Source organism: Phascolarctos cinereus, unplaced genomic scaffold (assembly GCF_003287225.1).
Source record: "Phascolarctos cinereus isolate Bilbo 61053 unplaced genomic scaffold, phaCin_HiC Scaffold_4;HRSCAF=312, whole genome shotgun sequence".
NCBI lineage: Eukaryota > Metazoa > Chordata > Mammalia > Diprotodontia > Phascolarctidae > Phascolarctos > Phascolarctos cinereus.
In genome coordinates, this window is record NW_027555847.1 from 707,236,884 (window position 1) to 707,261,095 (window position 24,212).

The 24,212-nt window shown below is 39.8% G+C and overlaps 1 protein-coding gene across 2 annotated transcripts in view; it reads right to left on the bottom strand.

Moving 5' to 3' along the window:
* Positions 1–24,212, bottom strand: part of TAOK3 (TAO kinase 3) — a 237,689-nt gene that overhangs the window by 205,615 nt on the left and 7,862 nt on the right. The window contains exon 1 of one of the 2 annotated variants that reach the window (XM_021008044.2): positions 17,239–17,460. The exons of the other annotated variant lie outside the window; for it this stretch is intronic. The gene's annotated coding sequence lies outside the window, so the exon portion shown is untranslated. Of the gene's footprint in view, positions 1–17,238; positions 17,461–24,212 lie in introns of those variants that run through there. 2 annotated transcript variants of the gene reach the window in all.

The window sequence follows — 24,212 nt, forward strand, 5'->3', positions numbered from 1 at the left end:
CAAGTTCCCAATTCTCCCCATAAATCACGTCCCCTAAGCCAGCTAAGAAAAACATCTCATAGGGAGGTAGAAACTGACTCTATAGGTCACTTTGCACTTTTGCTGATCAATAATAATAGCTAAGATTTATATAGTGCCTATTACGTGCCAGGCATGTGCTCAGCACTTTTTATGAATATTATCTAATTTGAGCCTCACAACAAGCCTGGGGTGTAGGTGCTGTTATTATCCCCGTTTTAAAATGAAAGTTTTTGTTATTCAGTTATTTTTCAGTTGAGTCCTACTCTTCATGATGCCATTTGGATCATTTCTTGGCAAAGATACTAGACTGGTTTGCTACTTCCTTCTTCAACTCATATGACAGATGAGGAAATTGAGGCAAACAGGATTAAGTGACTTGTCCAGGGTCACATAGCTAGTAAGTATCTGAGGCCAGATTTGAACTCAGGAAGATGAGTCTTCCTAACTCCAGGCCCAGCACTCCATCCATTTTGCCACCTAGCTGACCTTACAGTTGAGGGAACTGAGGCAAATAGAGGTTAAATGACTTGCCTTGGGTCTGAGGAAGTATCTGAGGGTGGATTTGAACTCAGGTCTTCATGACTCCAGGCCTAATGCTCCATCCATCATGCTTCCAAGCTATTTAGTGGTTGTTAGCATTCTGTTTGTTAAGAGGGGCTTTTACTCACTCACATGCACTCTCTTATTTTTCCTCATGTTGGTTCCTCCAGTCTTCCAAACTTGCTGACTCTTTTGTCTGTCTCCAAACATTTTTTTCCAACCTTTCTCCTGTGTATGGAATACCTCATAATTCTGATAAAGAAAAAGGGAGTCTCTAGCTACTTAAAAATAAGACAGAAGCACACCACATTTCACGAGAGGCAAACCCACTAAATGCAAAGAAGATGAATCTGATGGACTTGCAAACCCAACACACATGCCTGCCTTTGGGGCAGTTGCATAGTGGCCAATCGATGCCATCACTCATCTTTCTCAATGCATGGCTAGCCCACAGGCTTACAGGTGAGAGAGCACAGGAGGCAGCTGGCAACTCCGTACCACTATCTTCAAATTCAGATGAGAGAGGGGATCTAGCTTATGAAACAGTACTGCTAGCCTGACTTTTCTCAGACATGATGAATGGCAAGATTGGTATGCATTGGTTCAAACTTTCTAATCCCATAATGATCCATATTTTTATACCACACTGGGCAAAAAAAAAAAGTTCAAATTTTTCTTTTCAAAGTAGCTACCACCAAATAGTTGTAAGTTTCTTTGACGTAAGAATAGGTCTTGAAGTTATCATGCATCCAAATATTCATCCAAGCTATTGCCATGGCTCAATCATCTTTTAACCCATGGCACTGTTGTTTCTGCCTTCTTATTTGACAGCCCTTTCTCTATACTGTTACCACTTTAATTCAGGTCCTCACCACTTCTTGCTTGGACTATTCCAACAGCCTCCTAATTGATTTCCCTGCCTCAAGATTCTCCTTACTCCAATCTGCCCTCTAGCTCAGATACCAATAAGGTTTTCCTAAAGCTTTGATCTGCCCATGTCATTCCCCCCATTCGATATCCCAGGGAGCTCCAGTGGGTCCCTATGACCTCCAGGATCAAATATAGTTTCTCTGGCATTTAAAGCTCTCCACAGCCTGGTCCCCCTCTTACACTTGCCTCTCCTGCATACACTCTACGGTCAGGCCGCACCAAACAACTCACTCTTCCCAAATTATGAGGCTTCATCTCCATCCTCTGGGCTTGCCCCGCTCCCACACCCCTGTCTAGAACTGTTTTCCTTCTTGCCTCCACTTCCTGTTGTTTCCTTGGCTTCCTTCAAGATCCTATTCCACCATCTGCAGAAGGTTCCTCCCGGGGTGTATGGGGCCTTGATGTCATTGGGCCTCTTCAAAAACGAAGGCTGAACAACTGGTTCCTCCCCTCCCGATTCTCCTGCTATTACCTTCCATATACTCTGCATGTATCTTGTATGTATAGAGTTATTTTTGTCCCCCCCCACTAAACCTTGTGCTGTTTGAGGGAAAGGACAGTGCTGTTGCCTTTCTTTGTATTCCCCAGGGCTTAGCATAGTCTGTGGCACAGAATATGCAGCACTTAATAAATTCTTGTTCACTGACTGGTGACCCAGCAACCTCTAGATCTCTTTCTGCCACGATTTTTCAAACTCAGGGCAGCATGGTTTGCTTTTGTTCTCTAGTTACATTTCCCTGTTCATGTCCTTCCCAAGCTTGTGCTTAATACCCACACACTCCTTCTATTCAAGGTTAATTTAAATTTTAATCTGGTTCTCCAAGGTGTTGGCCAGTTGTCACCAGCAAATATAGTAAGTATAGTCTTTTCAATCATCTAAGTCATTAATGAAAATGTTAAACAGTATTGGGCTAGGACCAACCCCTCCCAGGAGATATACTATGCTTAGCCTAATGATGACGCAAATCCTCTTTCTAGGATAAACTCTCTAACTAACCTACTATATTCCCAGGCCTGGGATTGGAATCTGGAGAAACTTGGTTTGCATCCTGCCTTTGGAACCTTACTAGCTATGTGACTCAGTCCAACTCACCTGCCCTTTCCATGTCTCGGTTTCCTCATATAAAAAATGAGCATAACCACAGCTCTAATACCTACCTCACAGAGTCCTCGTAAGGCTCAAATCTGAGAATGCAGGTTAAAGTGTCTGTGAGCCTTAAAGACCTTTGTAAATGTCAGCTGGTCTTAGCAGAATTCCCACTTGATGCTAGAATTCATTCCCAAAAGCAGAGGAGTGCCTGTTCCTGAGTCCATTTTTGACAAGACAAGATAATAATTTCCAAAATAATACAGATACTTTAGATTAGCCAAAGACAGATGTACAGGCCTAGGAACGATGGCCACAGGGTGTTCACTAACTGGACAGCTGTGGCAGAGGCCCACTTTCTTGACATATTCATCATCTCATCTGCAGCATTTGTTTGGAGAGGCAGCTTCATACTTTGGAAGGGGGCTGGTTTCGGCATCAAAGGTTCTTAATTAGAATCCCAACCTGGCCACTTCATACCACTGTAACTTTGGGCAAGTCACTTCACCTTTTTAGGCCTTAATTCCTTATTCGTAAAACAAGGGTGCTGTGACTAGGCCCTCGCCACCTCTAACTCTATAAGTCTGTGTTCTACCCAATTGTCTAACTGCCCAGAGAGTCAGGCCACCATTAAACTCCATTCCCAAGCAATCTAAAAGTTGAAGGTGGGTGGGGCAACAGTGAGGGCCAGGGAAAGTTGAGTAACTTACCCTTCTTTAGAGATGAGAGTCAATGGTTATAAGTGATAAATACTTCAAAGTCGAGGTCACATATATTTGGATCTTACTTTGATATAAGCTATGAGGTATTAGAGGTGGCTAGGTGACTCAGTGGATAAAGTGCTGGGCATGATGTTAGGAAGACTCATCTTCCTGAGTTCAAATATGGCCTCAGACACTTACTAGCTGTGTGACCCTAGACAAGTCACTTAACCCTGTTTGCCTCAGTTTCGTCATCTGTAAAATGACCTGGAGAAGGAAGTGGCAAACTGCCCAAATGGGATCATGAAGAGTTGGATGTAACTGAAATGACTGAACACCATGAGGCATTAATCTGAGTCTAGTTTTTTCCATACTGCTGTCTAACATTCTCATTAGTGGCCAAACAGATATGTGACCTAGATGTGAAAGATCATGTCAGTCAATGTGTATTTTGTTGTTGTTTGTTTTTGCTGAGGCAATCAGGGTTAAGTGACTTGCCCAGAGTCACACAGCTAGTAAGTATTAAGTATCCGAGGCTGGATTTGAACTCAGGTCCTCCTGACTCCAAGGCCAGAGCTCTATCCACTGTGCTACCTAGCTGCCCCAACATGTATTTATTAAGCATCTACTGTGTGCCAGGCACTGTGTTAAGCACTAGGGATACAAAGAAGGCAAAAAACAGTCCCTGCCCTCAAGAAGCTGAGTATAATGATGAGGATGATGGTAGCTAACATTTATATGGTGCTTACTATATGCCAGGCACTGTGCTAAGTGCTTGACAACTATATTATGTCATTTGATTTTCATAAAAACCCTGAGAAGTAGGTGCTATTATTATGCTTACTTTCTAGATGAGGGAACTGAGGCAAACAGTGTTAAGTGACTTGCTCAGGGTCACACAGCTAGTAAGGCCAAATTTGAATCTAATTATAAACTAATTAGAGAAACTTAGGAAAAAAATCCTATCAGATCTATGGATAGGAGAAAAGGTCATGAATAATAAGAGATAGGAAGGATCACAGAAAATAAAAATGGATAATTTTGATTAAACACAATTTAAAAGTTTTTACATAAATCCAATAAAAGTCAGATGAAAAGTGAAACAATTTATTGGGGGGAAAGTATTTGCAGCCAGGTCTTCTCATCAAGGTCTCCTTTTCAAGCTATATAAGGAACCACTTCAAATTTATAAGAATAAGAACCATTCTCCAATTAATAAATGGTCTAAAGCTATGGACAGATGCTTATCAAGGGGAAAAAACCTCAGGATATCTATAGCTATATGAAAAAAAAATGCTCCACATCACTACCAATTGGAGAAAAGCAAACTAAAGCCATTCTGAGATTCCACCTCACACCCATGAGGATCAGCAAAAGTGACCAAAAGAGGAAAATGATCAATGTCGGTGGGGGGATGGGAAATCGATGCCCTATAGGTAGAGCTGTGAATAGGTCCAACCATTCTGGAAAGGAATTTGGAATTATAACCAGAAAGTTACTAAACAGCACATGTCCTTTGACCCAGTTATACGACTGCTAAAGTCTATGCTGAAAAGTTATCAAAGGAAAAGGTCCTTTATGTACAAAAATATATATAGTAGCTCTTTTTGTGGTGGCAAAACAAACAAACAAAAACCCTGGAAACTAAAGGGCTGCCCGCTAACTGAGGAATGATTGATTAATTAATGGAAGGGTGCTACTGCGCTATAGGAAATGAGGAAATAGATGATTTCAAAGAGATACAAAGAGATTTAAATGAACTCTCACAGACCAAAGCAAGCAGAACTAGGAGAATGATTTACATTCTGTATTATCAGTCAATATTATAAAATAAAGTACCAATGTTATAGAATAATATATTTTTATCGGTATTATATTATAAATGAATATCAATCAATATTTTTATAATAATCAATTCTGAGGACTTGTATGAACTGCTGAAATGAGCAGAACCAAGAATGTATACCACAACAACTACACTGGAAAGTCAAACAACTTTGAAAGCTGTAGAAACTCTAATCGAGGCAATGACCAGTCAAGATTCCAGAGGACTAATGTCGAAGCAGACAATTCTACTTCCTGACAAACAGGTGACCTATTTAGGGGCAGAATGAGATTCTGCTCCCCCCCCCCACTAGCCCCACACACCTGTAAATAGCTCACAAGAGAATTTGTTTTGCTTGTTAGAAGCACTTTATCTTTCTTCACTTCTTCCAATGGATAAAAGGATAGGAGGAACAGGAAATAGATTTCTGCTTAAAAAAAAAAGTAAAAACAGAAGATGAGGGGGTGCTACAGTTAAGATGTGGGCAGTGGCACGCCCTTTCAGAGGAGATCATTTCTGTCAGTGTTGCCTAATTAGTTTACTTTGTTACAAGAGACACAGAGTGGGAGTAACCTGGAGATGTTTACATTGTAAAAGCAAAATAAGGTCAATAATTTTTTTTTTAATTCCATATAAGTGGGAAAAAGTAAATATGATGAAGTTCTCCCAGTGCCTTTATAAGCTAACAAGTCTGGCTTGAAATTACTTTGTATCTGGTGGATAGAAATGTATGGAAATGACTTCTCAATAATACTCAAGCAGGTACTTGATTTGGCAGTAAAATAGTTTCTATCTGAACATAATGATATAATTAAGCTCTTCCTCCAGCCAATTTAAGGAGGACCAAACAGTGGTTCCAGAAATCAAGCTTTGATGTGACAAGCTGTTATAGGGAAGGGTGTTGACTGGGGAGAAATCTGGAGTTGAGGGAGTCACCAAGAAGTGATTTGGGCACAGTACTTTGTATACAACAGGAGCTTAATAAGTGTTTGTTTCACTGAATTTGAAATAACTTTTGGGAGCAGGAAGAATACAATATTTTTTTAAAAAATCCACTCTAGAGCAAGGGGCCTTAAGGAGCTAGTTCTTTGAAGGTATTGTCAGACTTGCTACATGGGAGACAGCCAGTGAAAAGGCTTGGAGGTGCGAGATGAAGAGTCATGTGTGAGTCCATACTCACATATACTGTAGAGTTCATGGAAGGGAGTAAGATGTAAGGAGAGACAGGAAGGGATTGTAAAGGGCTTTAAATGCCCAGAGAAATTTATTTTATCCTAGAAGTAATGGGGAATCATTGGAATTTATTGAATGGAGGGTGACCTGGTCAGATATAAACTTTAGGAGGGAAAACCCACTTAGGTGGCTTTGTGGACAAGAGGCTTGAGGTAAGGAGATAAATTAGGAGGCTATCGCATAGTGCAGATGAGAGGTGATGAGGAGCTTGAACTCTGATGGGGGCTGGGGAGTACAGAGAAGAAGATAAGTGTAAGAAAAGTTAAAGACAAAGAAGCAACAATATTTGGCAACTGATTGACTCTATGGGGTGCACAGAGGATGCTACTGAGGTTCTAAATCTGCATCTAGAAGGATGGTGGGTGGTACAGCCAGCTGGCACAGTGGATAGATTACTAAGCCTGTAGTCAGAAAGATCAGAATTCAAATCTGGCCTCATGTACCTCCTTGAGGTATGATCCTGAGCAAGTCACTTTAATCTCTGTTTACCTTAGTCTCCTCAAGTGTAAAAATGGAGATTATAATAATACCTACCTCTTAAAGTCTATTGTGAGGATCAAAGAGATAGTATTTGTAAAGTGCTTAGGCACAGTGCCTGGCACATAGTAGGTGCTTAATAAATACTTGTTCCCTTCCCCTTCTCTGGTGTCTTGGACAGTAACAGAGAAGTGTTGAATATGGATGGGATTTGAAACATAGATAATGAGTTCCATTTGGAACATGCTGGGTTTAATATGCCTAAAGAATATCCAGGTTGAAATGTCCAATGGGCATTTGGTGATGTGGAACTGGAGGTCAGGAGAGACACTAGATATGGGAGTCACCTGTATAAAGGTAAGTGAACCCATGAGAGCTGATGAGGTCATCCAGTGAGAGAATACAGAAAGACAAGAGGACCTGGGAGACATTCCTGGTCAGTGGGTGTGCCATGGATGATGACTCAGCAAAGGATGAGGAGTGCTCAGATAAGTAGGAGGCAGCAAGGGAGAGCAGTGTTTTCAAAGTTCAGAGGAGAGAGAATATACAGGGAGAGAAGGTAGGGTGGTGTCAAAGGCTGCAGAATGCCATTAGGTTCTGCAATTAAGAAGTCACTGGTAACTTTGAAGAAAATCATTTCAGTTCAGTCATGCGGCTGCAAACCTTATTTTGGAGGATTGAGCACTGAGTGTCACACTGGAAAATTATATTATGTTGTTGTTGAGGCAGAAATAGCAGGAGTCACCATTTGGTTCAAAACAAGGAAGAACTTTCTAATCAACAGAAGTGATAGAAAAAGGAACAAATCAGCTCTGTCATGAGAAGAGTGAGTTCCCTATCAGATAAATGATTATGTTAAATGTCTTCTTAATTCCCTTCTCAGACTAAGCTTCTATAATCCCACATTTATTTAGAATTTAAAAGACATATGCATCTTAAGATCTAGGTAGGTGTGATTTATTATTATTATACATTAAAATAATTTGATCTAAACTGCCTAATTATAAATCAGGTCCCTTAAGAAATTCTAGTACTTTAAATCAACAATTTGATATGAAGGGGATAGGAGAGATGCTAATTGAATTATATGTATCTGAAAAAGCTTCTCACATTTTCACACTGAGTTTCTATCCAATCATCCAGAATTGAAGACATCATATTAGAATAAAAGAATATCACCTGGTAGTTACATTGCAGACAATATGGAAGCGCTCACAGTGCAGTATGTTATACATTTAAGTCTAATCCTGATATTATCCTCAAAGCACAAAAAGAAATATCATCTTCATTTTCCAGACTCAGAAAGGTTAGGCAATTTTTCTAAGGTCACATGGAAAGCTTGAAACAGAATCAGGAATAGAAACCAGGTCTTTTGTAATCCTAATTTAATGTTTTCTCCTTTAGATTATGCTAAGCCCAATTTAGAAGTGTGGGACTCTTATAGGAAAACAGTGGGCAAACAGGAAAGATGTCCTAAGTAGAGAAACTTACTTTTTGTAGCACTATCATAATACTGAATAATAATTAAAATAAGAGCAGGGATTTTTTTCCCTTTTGCTTCTATCTACACATGGTATTAAGCAACTGGACAAAAATCAAAGCCTTCTCTCAAATCTGGACTTTATCTTTCTAAATATTCATATTTTATAGAATGAAAGCTCTATTTAAAATTTTTACAATTTAATTTTAAAAAAAAATTTGGATCTTTGGCATCATGCAGACCCAAATGCAAGATATTTGAGAAAGTAAGAAATTGGATAGGGAATGATCACAACAAATATCCAAATAGAAAGCTACTCATCTATACTTTTAGCTTTGATGTACATCACCTAGACTAATTTGCTTACCAGAGTGGTTGGGACACAGTCAAGGTTTAATAAGTGTTTACTGACTGAGTGACTGGAAAAAGCTTGAATGTGGCTACCAAGACTTTGATCACCATGGCAGCTACCAGCATCTTGTGCATAGTGGCTGTCCAATAAATATTTGTTGATTAAGTAAATAAATCTTTACATTCATAATTATAGTTTAAGACACTTCAAACACTTAGTTAAAATGCACTAGGTAACACATAATGCAATACTAGCACTTCTTGTTTATGAAGGTTAGAGAAAAGTGAAAAGTTATCTGAAATTAAAACAAGCTCTCAACCAAAAACTTGATCCAAATAACTGATGACACCCGAATGCTCTCCCTTGTCAACACTGCTTCTAGGATCTCCCTTAGTTGTTACTGTTGTTGTTGTTCAGTTGTGTCTGACTCTTCCTGATCCCATTTGGGGTTTTCTTGGCAAAGATACTGGAGCGGTTTGTCATTTCCTTCTCCAGCTCATTTTGCAGATGAAGAAACTGAGGCAAACTTGCTCAGGGTCATACAGCTAGAAAGTGCTTGAGACTGGGTTTGAATCCATGCAGATGAGTCTTCTTAACTCTAAGCCCAACTCTCTATCAAATATCACCTTATAATAAAATTGGTCCAGCTTCTCTCAGTTGTTAGTGTTCTTCTCACCCCCAAATTACTTTCCAAACATTTTTTTCCTAATCACTTCTATGCATAGCTTCTCCCTTAGTAGAATGTAAACTCCTTGGGGGCAGGGGCTATTTCATTTTTTGTCTGTGGATCTCTAGAACTTATCATTGTGCCTGGTAAGTGCTTAAAAAATGCTCGTTGAGTCGAGGAAAGGTAAAAAGAGCCCCAGAAAGTATCATTTTATGTATTTGTTTTCAAATAAAAGGAAATACATTAACCTTATGTCTCATCGTCGGTCTTCTAGCTGCTAAGGCTGTCAGTTGCACAGAAGGTGCTGACCTGTATCAGCACGAGGGCTTTCTTTCTTTGGAGAGTTCCTCATATCACTGAAATCACTGATCCAGTTCCTTTCTCTAGCCCTCTGACCATTAGAAATGACTTGATTAGCAGATGGCCTCACCTTCCTGTAAATGGAGGTTAACAGTCTTTCCCAAATTGGAGAAACATTAAGGGTTATTTCAAACCATTAGAAATGTTGACTCTGGCTTCTGATAAGCAGAATAAACAAACTCCTACCCACACTGGGACTAGTTTTTACTCCCCTTCTCTGCCTTCTAATGGAGTCGGCCAGTGTTAAGTGATATAAAGAATATTACATGCAAGACAGGACCCCTCTCCTCCAGAATTTTGCTTGCAAGCTAGTTGGGAAGAAAAGACTAACACAGGAAACAACAGAGTGTAATATAAGACAATATGTAATTAAATGCTAATTATGTGCTATAAGACTATAAGGGCTAGACAGGTTCAGAGGAGAAAGTGAGGGAGGAGTCCTGGGGTAGTTGAGGAAGGGTGTATGAAGAAGATTTGATGTATGATCCCTGAAGTATAGATAGGATGTAAAAAAAAAAGGACAGGAATGAGGGATGGATGAGGGGAAGGAAGAATGTGAGCAAAGGAATGGAGGTCAAAGATTACAAGAGTCATAGATTTCCAGCTAAAAAGGACCTTAGAGATGATCAAATCCAACCTGGTCATTTTGTAGATGAGGAGGTGAGGAATGGAGAATTAAATGATTTGCTAAGATTAGATATCAACTAAGTATCTTTCTGAGGTGGGAATTGAACCCAGGTCTTCTTGATTCCAATTTAAGTACTCTGTCCACCATATTAGTCTACCTTCATTGAAATGAGCATTTGTGGACCAAAAATGAAGTGGGTATGCCTGGAGAAGAGGCACAGTTGGGAGACAATGGAAAATGAAGTTAGACAGGTAGGGTAGGGGCAGGTTATGGACAGCCTTGAAGTGGGGCAGGAAGTTGTGAATTAATGTAGTTGGGGGGGGGAAGGAGGCACTAAAGGTTTTTGATAAAGGAGAGATATCACTGGAGGGCTTTTTGAACAAGGTTAATTGGGCTGGATTGGAAGGAAGGGAAGAGCAAGGAGAGCATCCAGAAAATAAGGTTACTGAGAGCAAGAAAGAAGAGGTTCTAGATGGCTTGTCAGAGACAATGAGAAGGAAATGGGACAGGGACTTGGGACTGACTGGAGCCTATAACTAAGCAAAGGGATGAGACGAGTCAAAGATGACTCCAGGGGAGTGGGAGAGTGGCAATTCAACTGATGGGGATTCAGTGTGACCCAATGGAAAGGGAAGTGGGTTTGGGGGGAGCACTCCCAGGTCTTCCTATGACTACATAAAGCATGACTCCTCTGGGCCTCAGTTTCCTTATCTTTAAAATAATAATGATGTTGATGGTGGCTAAGGTCCCTTTCAGTTCTAAATCTGGGGAACTCCGAGTTAGGGAATCTTTGAACTTTAATGCCATTGTCAAAGGCTGGACCTCACAGTTAGCTATGTAACAAGTTTTAGTGTGTTCATCACAAATGAAGTAACAGTTGTAGCACTAAAAAGGCTAGGGGAAATGCAATTGATTTTTCTAGATTTTTTTTTAGAGCAGGGGGAATCTGAGAGATCATCTGATCTAATGTTCTTATTTGACAGCTGAGGAACTTGAGAGGTTATATGACTTGCCCAGGGTCATAGAGTCTGGCTCAGTAACAGAGCCAGGGCTACAATTCATGTTTTCCCCCGGGTTCAGTTGCACAAATTCAGTATTCGTGCCCCTCCCCCAACTTAGGCAGGGGCTTGACTGGTCCATTCTAAGAGCCAACTACTCTTCTGAACATCCGTGGGTCACTTTCCCCAGGCAGGTAAGTTGCAAACATGTAGACTGAGCAACCTCCATAGGGACTTTAGTAGTGAAAGCAGAGAAGGTGCCTCCCCTTTCCTGCTGCCAGCCCAGTATATATTTCCTCTCACCTCCTTAGACTCAGCAAAAAAGGTTACCTGATCTTCGAGATCTTGGGAGATACCCCTAGTTTTAAGCCTGCTAGTGACCCACTTCAGAGGAAAAATAGATAGTTACCATTGAAATGAATAGAAAGGATGAATGCAAACAATACAAAACATTTGTATACTCCGCAGAAACAGCTTACCAGCCTTTGTTTAGCTATCCAGTGAAGGAATCCTTTCTTAATTAAAAGGATCAGTTCCTAAAATGAAATTCAATTACTGCCAGTCCTTCCAATTTATTTATTTATTCCTTAAACTGTGAACAAAACTTCCTTTAAACAAACTGACAACTGATTCCCACCCCCAGCCCCCTTTAGAATGAATATTCCATTACCTTTTCTAGGATAAAAGGAAGTAAAAGAATTCAAAAGAGATGTGAGGAATACAAAACACTATCTCTTTCTGGAATCATTCTCTGATAGAGTTGTGAATGATTATGCATAAAAACATGTGAGACCAGAAGCAAAACAAGACAGAAACATCATTTTAGAGTCTTTGTGAGTCTTCTGGTATGACTATTCCCTTCACCAGCTGATCACAGTGCCTACAAGACTTAGGAGATGATCTTTGGGAAACGCCACAATTAATAACAAAAAAAATACTCATTTTGAGGCCAATCTGGTGGTGAACTTATCCCAGGGGTGGGGAACCTGCAGCCTCGAGGCCACATGTGGCCCTCTAGGTCCTCAAGTGCAGCCCTTTGACTGAGTCCAAACTTCACAGAACAAATCTCCTTAATAAAAGGATTTGTTCTGTAAAACTTGGACTCTGTCAAAAGGCTGCACCAGAGGACCTAGAAGACCACATGTGGCCTCAAGGCTAGAGGTGCCCCACCCCTGGTTTATCCATATTAAGCTATACTAGGTCTCAGACATAAGACACATAGGTTATTCCTGGATCTGTATATTATTATTATTATTACTATTATTATTGGCTAGCATTTACATCAGTACTTTAAGGTTTACAAAGTGCTTTACATAGATCATCAAATTTGATCCTCCTAATAGCCCAGTAAAATAGGTGCTGTTATTATCTTCATTTTCCAGATGAAGAAACTGAGGCTGAGAAGAAAAGTGATCATTACAGGGTCCCACAGCCAGTAAGTATCCAAGGCATGATTTGAAGTCATGTATTCCTGGCTCCAAGTCCTGTGTTCTATGCATTGTACCACTGCTGCCTATTTGAAGCCTCTCCAGCTTGGTGGGACCTGCCCAAGCTTACAATCCTGCTGACAAAGATAATCCAGAGTCACTGCCAATCAATCAATCAATCAATCATTCAAAAAGCATGTATTAAGTGCCTACTATGTGCCAAGCACTGTGCTAAGTGCTAGAAATGCAAAAAGATGCAACAGATAAGGGGCAGGTAGGTGGCACAATGGATAGAGCACCAGCTCTGGATTCAGGAGGATCTGAGTTCAAATCCAGACTCAGACACTTGATACTTAACTAGCTGTGTGACCCTGGGCTAGTCACTTAACCCCAATTGCCTCCACAAAAACAAAAAGGCAAAATATAGTCCCTGCCCTCAAGGGGCTTATAATCTAATGATACTGGGAGGAAGCATAAAAAGACTATATAATCTCAGTATTAATCAGATATCAATGCTTCAAGAACCTGCCATTTTAGTGGGGTAGGTCTACCCTCCCTCTAATGCAAATAGTGATTCCCTCCATATCTTAGCAGACAGTTTATGAGAATTACTATAATACAAAAGTTTTCATTTATGTAATACATAACTTCAATTTTATCTTCACAACAACCATGCAAGGTAAGCAGTACAAGCACTGTAGCTCCCATTTGCAGATGAGGAAACTGAGGCTGAGTGAGTAACTTGGCCAAGATCACACAGATTGGCAGAGCTGGGTTCAAGCTCAATGAATCGTCATCAATAACTTCGGATAATCCACAAATAGCCAAGCACAGAACCAACCACCCAAATACTTTGTCTATCTAGCACAAGTCCCAAGAAGTACCCCTAGTGGCCCATATTGTAGGAGGATTCCCAGATTCACCATGAGATCAGTCTCCCTGGAACTGGGTGAGCCATGAATTGTATTTTAAGACAGCAAATGCAGCAGACTGGGAAAACTGTAGAGTCATGCGATCATAAACTTAGAGCTGGAAGAAGCCACTAAGATCAAGCCCCTCATTTTACAAATGAGGAAACTGAGGTTGAAAGAGGCTAAATGACTTGTTTAGGGTCACATAGATAGTAAGGGTCACAGATTTACAGTTGAAAGGGCCTTCTTCCTAAAGAGGAAATTAATTAATTCACTGTTGTGAATTAAGAGGGGATTTTGTGCCTTCCAAATATATTGTAGTTGATAGTGTTCGAATGATGTCTCTTTCTCAATGCTTACAAACATTTAAAAAGGAACATTCTTGAAATTTTAACACAATAGAGCCAAGACTAATTTGGATTGTTTCGGGTCCTATATAGTATAGACTGGTGGCCATATTCTAATTTTCTACTCAATGGAAGCCCACATTACAAAAACTGTAACCTTAATGGAAAAACCAACCAATTGTTGCAACAAGCATTTATTAAGTACTAATTGATTAAGTACAGGCAATGACCAGAGAGGGTCTTTTGACCCTGAAATAGAAACCAGCTCCTTTAGTTCTCTTCTTATCAAACACATTCACAAGAACTGAAATGGCTAATAATAACTACATGCTGTAATTCCCTCTTTGAGTATCTGGGCAGAAATACTGTATTTCCTCTGTCAGACTTCCTTTTATGTTGCAACAGCAAGAAACTCACTTTCAACCTGAAACCCAGAACAATCCAGAGCCATAAATTTGTCTCTAGGAACAACATAATTTGCATGGTTTATGTAAATGAAGCCTGAAGCTTCACATTCCTGTTCAAAGTACTTTAATTGGTGAATAAGAGGATTTGTCCATTTACAATTGGAACAAAGGCACCCCCTTCCCTCCCATCCCTATTAGGCAACATATCTAGTCCATGCAGACATTTGGCCTCTGTGAATGGGTAAAGATTCACCCTACTGTCTAATATGGCCAATCAGATCTTTGAGGACCATCTAGATTGAACTTGGTCACAGCCAACCTGTGGAACAGAGGGCAATGACCACGCCAATCCTGATCACTCCTGTGTTTCAGTGAGCTCTACTGTGAACTGGCCCATGGATCCATGGCAGATGTTGGGGGAAATTGATCAATCCATTTAAAGGACAGAAGTATGCAATTTGAACCTTTTTCGTCAATAGAATCTTTCCTTCTCCCCTTCCTCCAGCCATTCTACAAGCCAACAACAATGGTTACTTCTGGGAAGTCCCTGTGTACTACAGAAGCATCAACAGTCAGTCTCCCATAAACAGCTTCTAACCAACTTCCAGTTAGATCTACTTTGGTAATATAAAACCGAAAGAGATACTCATGTGATGGATGTCTGTTGTCTATGAAGTGAGTGCTTCAGTTAATTTCTGTTTTTAAAAGTCTTTGGTAAACCTCAAGAAAATGTGCACTTAGACTATGAAAAAGAGGAAAACAACTGAGAAGACATTACATCTCAAAGATATGAATATGAAACGGTTTTAACTTCCTCTCCCTATACCCTTGGAACAAACCCCACAAATCAGTAATGTCAGTTGTAAATGTTCCCCGGGTGAAAATTTAAATGTTTTGTAAGGTATATCATACGTCACATTCCTCACATGTGAAATCTCAAAACAGGCAAATCCACTCACCATCTATTTCTAGGATATTAGCACATTCCCTCATTCCAGGAACCAAGTTTAAAAGGTAAAGAAACTATGAAGGGTTTTTTTTCATAGTTTGTGAAATATTTTGAGGGCTTACTAATTAATATCCACACTATGAGAAATCTGAAATAGAAAAATCCTGATTTTTCTACCTTATTCTCCATCATTGTGCCCACTAAGTTGGCATTCTTTATCCCGTACATAGCTTGCTTGTACACAGGCATTTACATATTGCCTCTCTCATTAGACTCCTTGAGAGTATGCACTGTCTTTTGGTTTTCTTTGTATCTCCATCACTTAACATAGTGCCTGGCACACAGTAAGTTCTTAATAAATGATACTGGGAGGCGGGTAGGAACGGGATGTATGATTTCATTGGCATAGGAAATCCCCAGAGGAAGAACCTCCCTCCTCTGATGGAGGTTAGCACTTCTGCTGTAATCTATAATCCTTTGGAGAGAGTAAGGAAAAGGACAGAGACTCATCCATTATGTGTGGGACCCAATCCCAGGTTTTCCTGGCTTTGAGGCCAGATCTTCATCTCCTACACCAATTAATAATAATGTAATTAAAAACAAAAAACCAAAAGGTTGCTTCTATTATAGGCTTTGATTCCTATCTCTGCCACTGAATTTGATATTACTTTAGAAAATGACTCCTTTTTCTGTCTCATTAACCCTTTCTATAAAATAAGTACAACACAATGAACCACTGAAAAACATTTTACAGGTTATCAAGGTTAAACAACATGACATATTGGTAAAAGAGAAGTGTTATGACAAAACTTTGCTTGATCAGTGGGTTTTAAAATCCTCCCATCAACGTTGTCGCATATAAGTACAAATATTTTCCGACAGCATAAACTAGCCTCTTTGGCAGCAACATTCTTTAACACGTTGGAAGTTTTGTTCTAACCTTTTCTGAGAGAATTGTGAAATTCACTTTATGACACACAATTTACTCCTTTTATACAAATAAAACAAAAGTGTGCAGAAATCAAATTTTACAAAAGAAAAAAGTCCTACCTGGTTTAGGAAAAGCAAAGAAATATGAGGAACATATAAATTTAAATAACTATTCACAACTTGACTTTGAAGCTCAGGGTATAATGAACCTGAAACTCAATAAACGGAAAACTCAATTGCTCCTGTTCAGTAGTAATGTTAAGATATGACTCATATCTCAATCTGACATGACGTCTCAAACAGAAAGGTTAAAATGGTCACTTTTCAGATCATTACATATATGTATATTCTTTCTTAATACAAAGGATGGCAGGCATCAGAATTCCCAATATTTAGCCAATACAATCTACCTAGAAATTACTTTCTCAGAAAGCAGTGGAGTGGTGGCCTTCTTCATTAATGTAATATAAAACCTGACTCGGGTTTTGAGCTGCAAGAACGAACACATGCTACCAGCATCTTCACACAGAGAAAGGAAGTTATTACAAATGCTTAGCTTTCCGAATGAGCGACTACTTCCTGGTCACAGACAGGACTGAATAAATGCATTTGAAAATTAAAAGTCTTAAAACTTAAACCTCCTAGAAAGAACTTTCCCCCATGTCACTAAAATGCTATTATTCATCTCCATCTCATTCTCCAGCCCTCCCAGAACATCCAGCTTATTCAAAGAAAGCTGAAATGTCTCTACTGAAGTCAAGCTGCCAAAAGTGCTTGGCGTTCAAAGTGACCTAGACCAGGGCCACAATAATGGAAGCACTAGTTATAACACCTTACCATTATGGGCAAACATATTTACTTCATTTTTTTTTAAAATGAAATGTGTTCCCACTGAATGCTACCATGAAGGGCTACAGGAAGAAACGTTAGGAAAGAGACAGAGAAATCAGATGAAAAGGATAACTCACCAGTTCTTTGGCACTGAAGGCAAGTAAAATAACTGCTCTCATGGGCCACTTGTCAAACTGTTAAATGATTCCCCATTAAACACCCACCAAAACAAAAACAGCCAAAAAGAAACCAGACAACTCGACAAGGAACTCTTCTATAATAACCCTCATAAGGAACTACTCATAAAAACAGCACCCACGGAGGACTGCATATTTCTACCAGCATTGCAGGCTGAAGTATTTCCTGTTACCAGCACGCCTATTGGTTCCCACAGGTGCAAGTGCCTATGGGCAGCTTATCTTGCCTTCCTTAAACCAACCAACTGAAGGAGATTTAAGGGTGACCCAAGTCAATCAATTTTTCTTGAGGGCTACGAAGCATTGGCTTCAAATTGGAGTAGCACAGGATTAATTTAGCCAGTACCATCAGTCAAAAACCAACCAAACAAAACTCTCTACCCTCAAGTTACTATATGCCAACAAAGCAGAGAATGAGAGCCAACAACAGAATGCCTAGTTGACCTAAGCACTGGAAAACATTATTCCTAGAGGTTCATCAGTCTTTTCGAAATGCCTTGATGCTAATGTATTTGTGGAATTTTTTTTTTTGTAAGGCAGTCGGGGTTAAGTGACTTGCCCAGGGTCACACAGCTAGTAAGTGTTAATGGATTTTTTTTTTATAAAAAGGCCTTCCCTAAACAGATGTTAAGAAATATATAAAGGGATTCAAGCAGCTAAGTGCGGAGCTCACCACTAGAATGCACTGCAAGGTTAGCACCAGGGACACTCTAATCAAACTTTTCACTCACTGGAAACTCAAGCTGAAAACTCAAATTTCTTTCCAGCACATAACATGTCAAATAGGAGCCCTCTGTGCTTAACTTCTCTTTCCCCCAGAAGACATATATGATGCAGTGGCATATGTTCTATTAGGGAAAAGGGAAGACTTCTCACCATGAGTCACATGTGACTAAATTCTTATAATTCTAGCTTAAAGACATTTGAAACACATTCATCCATACAACTGATAGCAAGCCCCAAATTCACATCAGGACTTTGGCCCATCTTCAGGTCAATATCAGTGTCTTGTTAAAAAAAAATACTTACGGGGCTCTACACTTGTTCCAATTTTTATTTTAGTTTCACTAATGACTAATTTAAGTGGGTTGTGCCGATTATTTTTTATTATGATAGCTGCCCAAAACTGATAGCAAGCCCCAGATTAACATCAGAACTTTGACTAGCCCATTTTCAGGTTCAATATCAGTGTCTTGTTAACAAAAAATTATATGCGGGTACTACAATTGTCCCACTTTTTATTTTGGTTTTGTTAGTGAGTAATTTTAAAAAGGGTTATGTCCAGTGCTTTATATTCAAATCTATCCTAATGAATATTGCTCTCTTACACTTAACCAACCTTTGATAGAACCTGACGGACCTTAGAGGTTGGTTACCCAGCTTAACCATTACTTGAAGCATTAATTCTCTTTGCAGTAGCAACCAAACAATAAGCATTAATTAAAAGGTTGCTATGGGAAAGCGGCATTGTGCCAAGCACAGATGATACAGACAAAAATGAAACAGTCCGCCCTCGTGGAACTTACATTGTATCTTTTCAGGATTCATGGTTGGAAAGGTCCTTCAAGATCATCCAATTCTATCTCTGCTATTTACACAGAACAACACCAAAGTCTACAGAAGTTAATACACCAAAGATCACAGAGGCACCAAGTCAAGATTTGAACCTAGGTATCCTGATGCTAAACTCACTATACCATGCTATTGCCAATTTGGCATGTGGCTTCCTCCTAGAACACAGATGTCCTAGAGATTTCCAGCTGAAAGAGACCCTAGGTCTAGCAAGGTTAATACCCCCATTTTACAGATGAACAAACCAGGGCTCAGAGAAGGACATGATGTGCCCAAGGTAACATAACTAGCAAGCAGACAAACCAATACTGTGTCTGAGCCCAGGACTTCTGCCTCCATACACAATGCTCCACCTACTGCTTCTAGAAGACTGCAGAAGAAGGCATAGGTATGGTGGATGTGAACAATCAGTGTCCCACAAACCAAAAATGAAGTAAATGCAAATACTGCTGAAAGAGAGAATGTAAAACCAGCAAAAAGAGCAAGCAAATACACCACATTCTTGCTTAGAATTTGGTTTCATTTTATTTGATAGAAAAAGGTTCATTTTTATCCAGTAAACGCAAGTCAAAAAGAAATTCTCTCCACTGTGCTGCTGAATATTTGAACATTTAGCTTTTGATAATGTAAGTTTATGGATAAAAGCTATTATAACCAAAGAAGTAATCTTTTTCTGAAAAGACTGGAGTCCTAAACACAACAGTGTTGGCCTCTAAGTCAAGTGGACAACTATTTCCTGACAGAAAGGCAAAACTTAGCCCAGAACTTGGCTTTGAGTGTCCCTCCTATACAAGGAAAATAGATTCCCAAGCTTAGAGTCAGAACCAGTGCTCTTCCTACAAAAACACCACCCGATTAAGTAAACAAAAACAAATTCCAAACACTCAGGGACTCAAAGGTCATTCAAGAGAAATTGTTTTCATTATTACTTCAAGCTTATTGCCCAAATGCACATCTCCACTTGTGTTTTTTTGTTTGTTTGTTTGTTCATTTTGCTTTTTGGTGAGGCATTTGGGGTTAAGTGACTTGCCCAGAGTCACACAGTATGTTCATTTTTCAATCAACAAAATGAGTAGCTTTGATTGTTGCTATCTATGGTCAAGAATTCCCAGAAAGCTTAGATTTAAGTTATTCTTATCTGTCAAGATTTATAATATCCACACCTTTATTGAAAGGAGTTCCACATGAATCTTCAAATGAAGAGATATTCCTTCCCATATTAACAGGGGGAGAAAGTAAAATTGATGTCTTTCAAAGTGTGCGTAGGTAATTAACTAGGATTCTGAGCATCACAAAAGTACAATGTGGGATGGATTTCTACCACCTCTTATTGGGGGCCCAATCTAAAACAGAATCCGAATTGTTCGAGTTGCAAACACAGTCCACACTTTAGATGAAATTTGAAGCAATATTAAGGTATTCTGAGTAAGAATTTAAATACTTCCACATACCTGGGATGAGATAATACATGTAAGCTTAAAGTGCTATGCAACTGTCATCTATTATTATCATCACCACAGTAGGTATTCCTGTATCCTCTTCAACTGGACAGATCTATAATTCATCCAAATCTTCTCATCTAGTAATTTTTGTTTATATCCCCCCCATATGTAATCCATAAGGGGGTCACTCAAGATATTGAGGCTTTTGTTCAGGTTTCTGAGCATTAACTGGGTGGCAGTGTATCAGCTGACCTGTTATAGAGGCATCTGGATGGCACAGTGGATAGAGAGCTAGAATGGAGTCAGCAGGATGAGTTCAAATCAAGGTATGACCCTGGATGAGTCAGTTAACCTGTCTGATCTGATTTCCTCTCTGTGGAATGGGGATAATAATAGCACCTACCTCTCAGGGTTGTAAGATGACATCATATTTGTAACGTGCTTTGCAAACCTTAAAGCACTCTATAAATACTAGTTATTATTATTATTGATAAGAACAACAACATGTAGCAGCCTACTTGCACCCACCAAGAATAAGTATTGTACTTTGGGTAACTCTCAACTTTGGCTCTTCAGAGATTTTGGTATTGCATTTTGTGGACTTTGGATCTTAATTAGGAGGTTCTGCCATGCAAACCTCATAAAGCTGTCCACAAACAAAAGCACCTGGAAGCCCTCAGCATCTCTATCCATATATGGATATGATACATGGAATGCTTTTCATTTGAACTCTACTCTGGGCATTCTCTATGAGGGGCAAACATCTTTGGTGAACATATGCACATTTTAGATATCCTGGAAATATTTCCAATCTAAATCCAGGCTATTAAGATGAAGGACCGAAACCACACACCTTGCCAAATATGTGCTTGGAAAGATTCCTTATTATTATGAAACCAAGAGTCCACTAAGCCATAGTCTAGACTTGTAGTCTTGTCTCCTTCTTCCTCAGAAACAGAAATGAAATGATGCGAGGAAGGGGGACAAGGGAAGGAGCAGGTGTTGTTCTGTGAGACAATGAATGCAAGTAAGCTATAAGGAGATCCTCTCCCCTCCTTTCATCTAGAGTCACAAAGTTGTTCTTTCAGGGTTTGTGATTGGTTGATATTTAACTTTCTCTCCAGGGTTTCTCTAGTGACCAATAACGTGCATTTATTTGCAAGTAAGTTAACCAGAGTTGGGGGTACAAGTCTGTGACAATAATGAAATCATGCTACCCAGTCTCACAACTAAAAAGATGATATTTTATTTTGTAAAATGCAGACATTCTAGACCAAGTGTTCTTAACCTGGGGATCGTCAACTTTAAAAAATGTCAGTATCCAACATTGGTTTCTTTTGTAATACTATATACATTTTATTTTATGTATGTAAAAACATTTTTTTTTCTGAAAAGAGATCCAGAGACTTTACCAGATTGCCAAAGGGGTCCCAGAGACCAAAAGGTTAAGAAACCCTGCAGTAGCCCCTGGACAAGCTTGCTTGTAGAAGGGAAGGAGCTAATAGATTGGGAGGTGAAAAGCAGAGCAGGTGTGGAGAGGTGGGGCTGCACTGTCCAGGGAGGAAGGGGAAACAATCAATGGACTGAGTTCCTAAGGATCTGGGAGAGGATGGAATCAAGAGCACAAACAGGGAAAGATGGTTCACTCTATCCACAAACTGGAGCAAAGCAGGTGACGATGGGTGAAAAGATAGAGTTTCACATGGGCTGGGGGGGGGGGGGGTAAGGAGACAGGGCAGTAGGCACTGGCACCACATTGGGAGGGAGCAGCCCTGAACTTCCAGGTCTGGCATCTACTCCCTGTGCCTGGGTAAGTTGCTTCTGCTTTTCAGGTCTTAGTTGCCTCTTCCGTAAAATGGGAGGATCTGATTAAATGACCCACAAGGTCCCTTCTAGTTCTAAATTCATGTTTCTACGAGTTGAACTATAGTTTAAAAAAATGAACTTAACCTTCTGAAGCTAATAGGAATGGGGATAATGCACATGACAGCTTTCTGAGTTCTGGAAGCAGCTAGCCTCATGAGCCTTCTTTCTCCAGGTGAAACATCCCATGTTCCTTCAACTACTCCTCCTGGCAAGGACATGAGACCCTTCTCCGTCCTGACTGTCCTCCTCTGGATGCCCTACCACTTGTCAATGACATTACTAAAAAGCAAACTGAACACTATACTCCATTTATGGTTCAACCAGGGACTATTATGTACAATCCTAGATGACAGACTTCTCCTAATGGAGCCTGAGATTGAGTTTGTCCCCCACCTCCACCCCACCCCTCACTTCCCAGATGGTGTATGAGCTTCCTGAGGGCAGGATCTGTGCTTTTGCCCTTCTTTGCATCCCCAGAGCTGAGCCCAGTCCTTGGCACACAGTAAGTATTTAACAGATGCTTGCTAACCGGCTGCTTACTGTCGGTCACATGGATTGTTGGTGTACTGGTTTATATGATGTTGCCTTGGAACAAATTCCCATATCTGTGCTTTTGCACAGGCTTCCTATGTCTGAAAATCATCCTCTCCACATTTCTGCCTCTGAGAATTCCTGGATTCTTTCAAGGCTCAGGTCAGTGCCATTTCCTGGAAGATACCTAGTCTGGGTCCCATTGTTGCTCTGTGCATGTATCCTATCTACTTCATGTATACACATACACACACACATATGTAGGTGTATACACATATGTATATACACATATTCCCATTGCCTGTCAATATTCATATTTGATATCATGTATGTATACATATAGGCCATAGCTACATATATGATATATATATCTGTATCTATATATCTATATCTATCTATATCTATCTATCTATCTATCTATCTATCTATCTATCTATCTATCTATCTATGTGACTTATCTGCATACATGTATCCTATTAGTAAAATATAAGCTACTGAAGGGGAAGGCACTCTTTCATTCGTGTCTTTGTATACCCAGTGCCTAATATATAGTAGAAGCTTAATAAATGTTTGCTGAACTGAAATGAGTGAAGAAGGAGCTACTGAGGGATAGAGGACTGGGACTGGAGTCAGAAAGATCTGAGTTTAATTTGGCCTCAGACATTTATTATTTGTGACTGGGCAGGTCACTTAACTTCAGTTTATCTCAATTTCCTCATTTGTGAGATGGAAATGATAATAGCAACTCACTCCCAGGGGTGTTGTAAGGATCAAATGAGATAATATTTGTAAAGTGCTATGTTATTATTATCTGACTTGAATCATCCACACATCTGTGATTTCATCAGTGTGGGCAGCCATCCCCCCCAACCCCCCACTAAGAAAATTGCAACCTTTCCACCATCTACATGAACTGTTGGGGCCAAAGCATTCATCACCTGGTAGCCAGTCATGAAGTGATGAGTTCTCAGAGCTTGGCCAGAGGAGTCTGCAAAAGAGGCACACACAGCTCGTCACCCTGCCTGTAATCACCGCCTTTCCCATTTGGTAGTGCTTGCCTGCCAAAGCTTGTGTTCTCTTGGCACTGTCTTTGAGGACCCAAGGTCAGTATCATGGGCATGTAGAGAGGTAAGAGTAAAAGACTGCAGTAGAGGTTTAAGACAGCCACCGGCATCTATTGCAACACAAAAGTGGAATGCTATCCTGTCATCATGAGCATCTCCATGTGAACTACACATGCTTTGAGTGATTTGACAAGGGGATAACATACTTATAGTTTGGATGAAGATAAAATTTAAATGACTTTCAGGACAAAGGCTCAAAACTTCTGAGATTGGGCTCTTTCTACTTAACTTGATTTTGAATTTTGAATGATCTCTAAAGAACAAACCTTAACAGCACCAAAGGAGATTTTTCATTAGCTGAGACAATCACAAACTACACTCTTGGAGTATGATTTTAATAAGCAACACAACAAATATAGACTTAAAAATATCTGCCTAA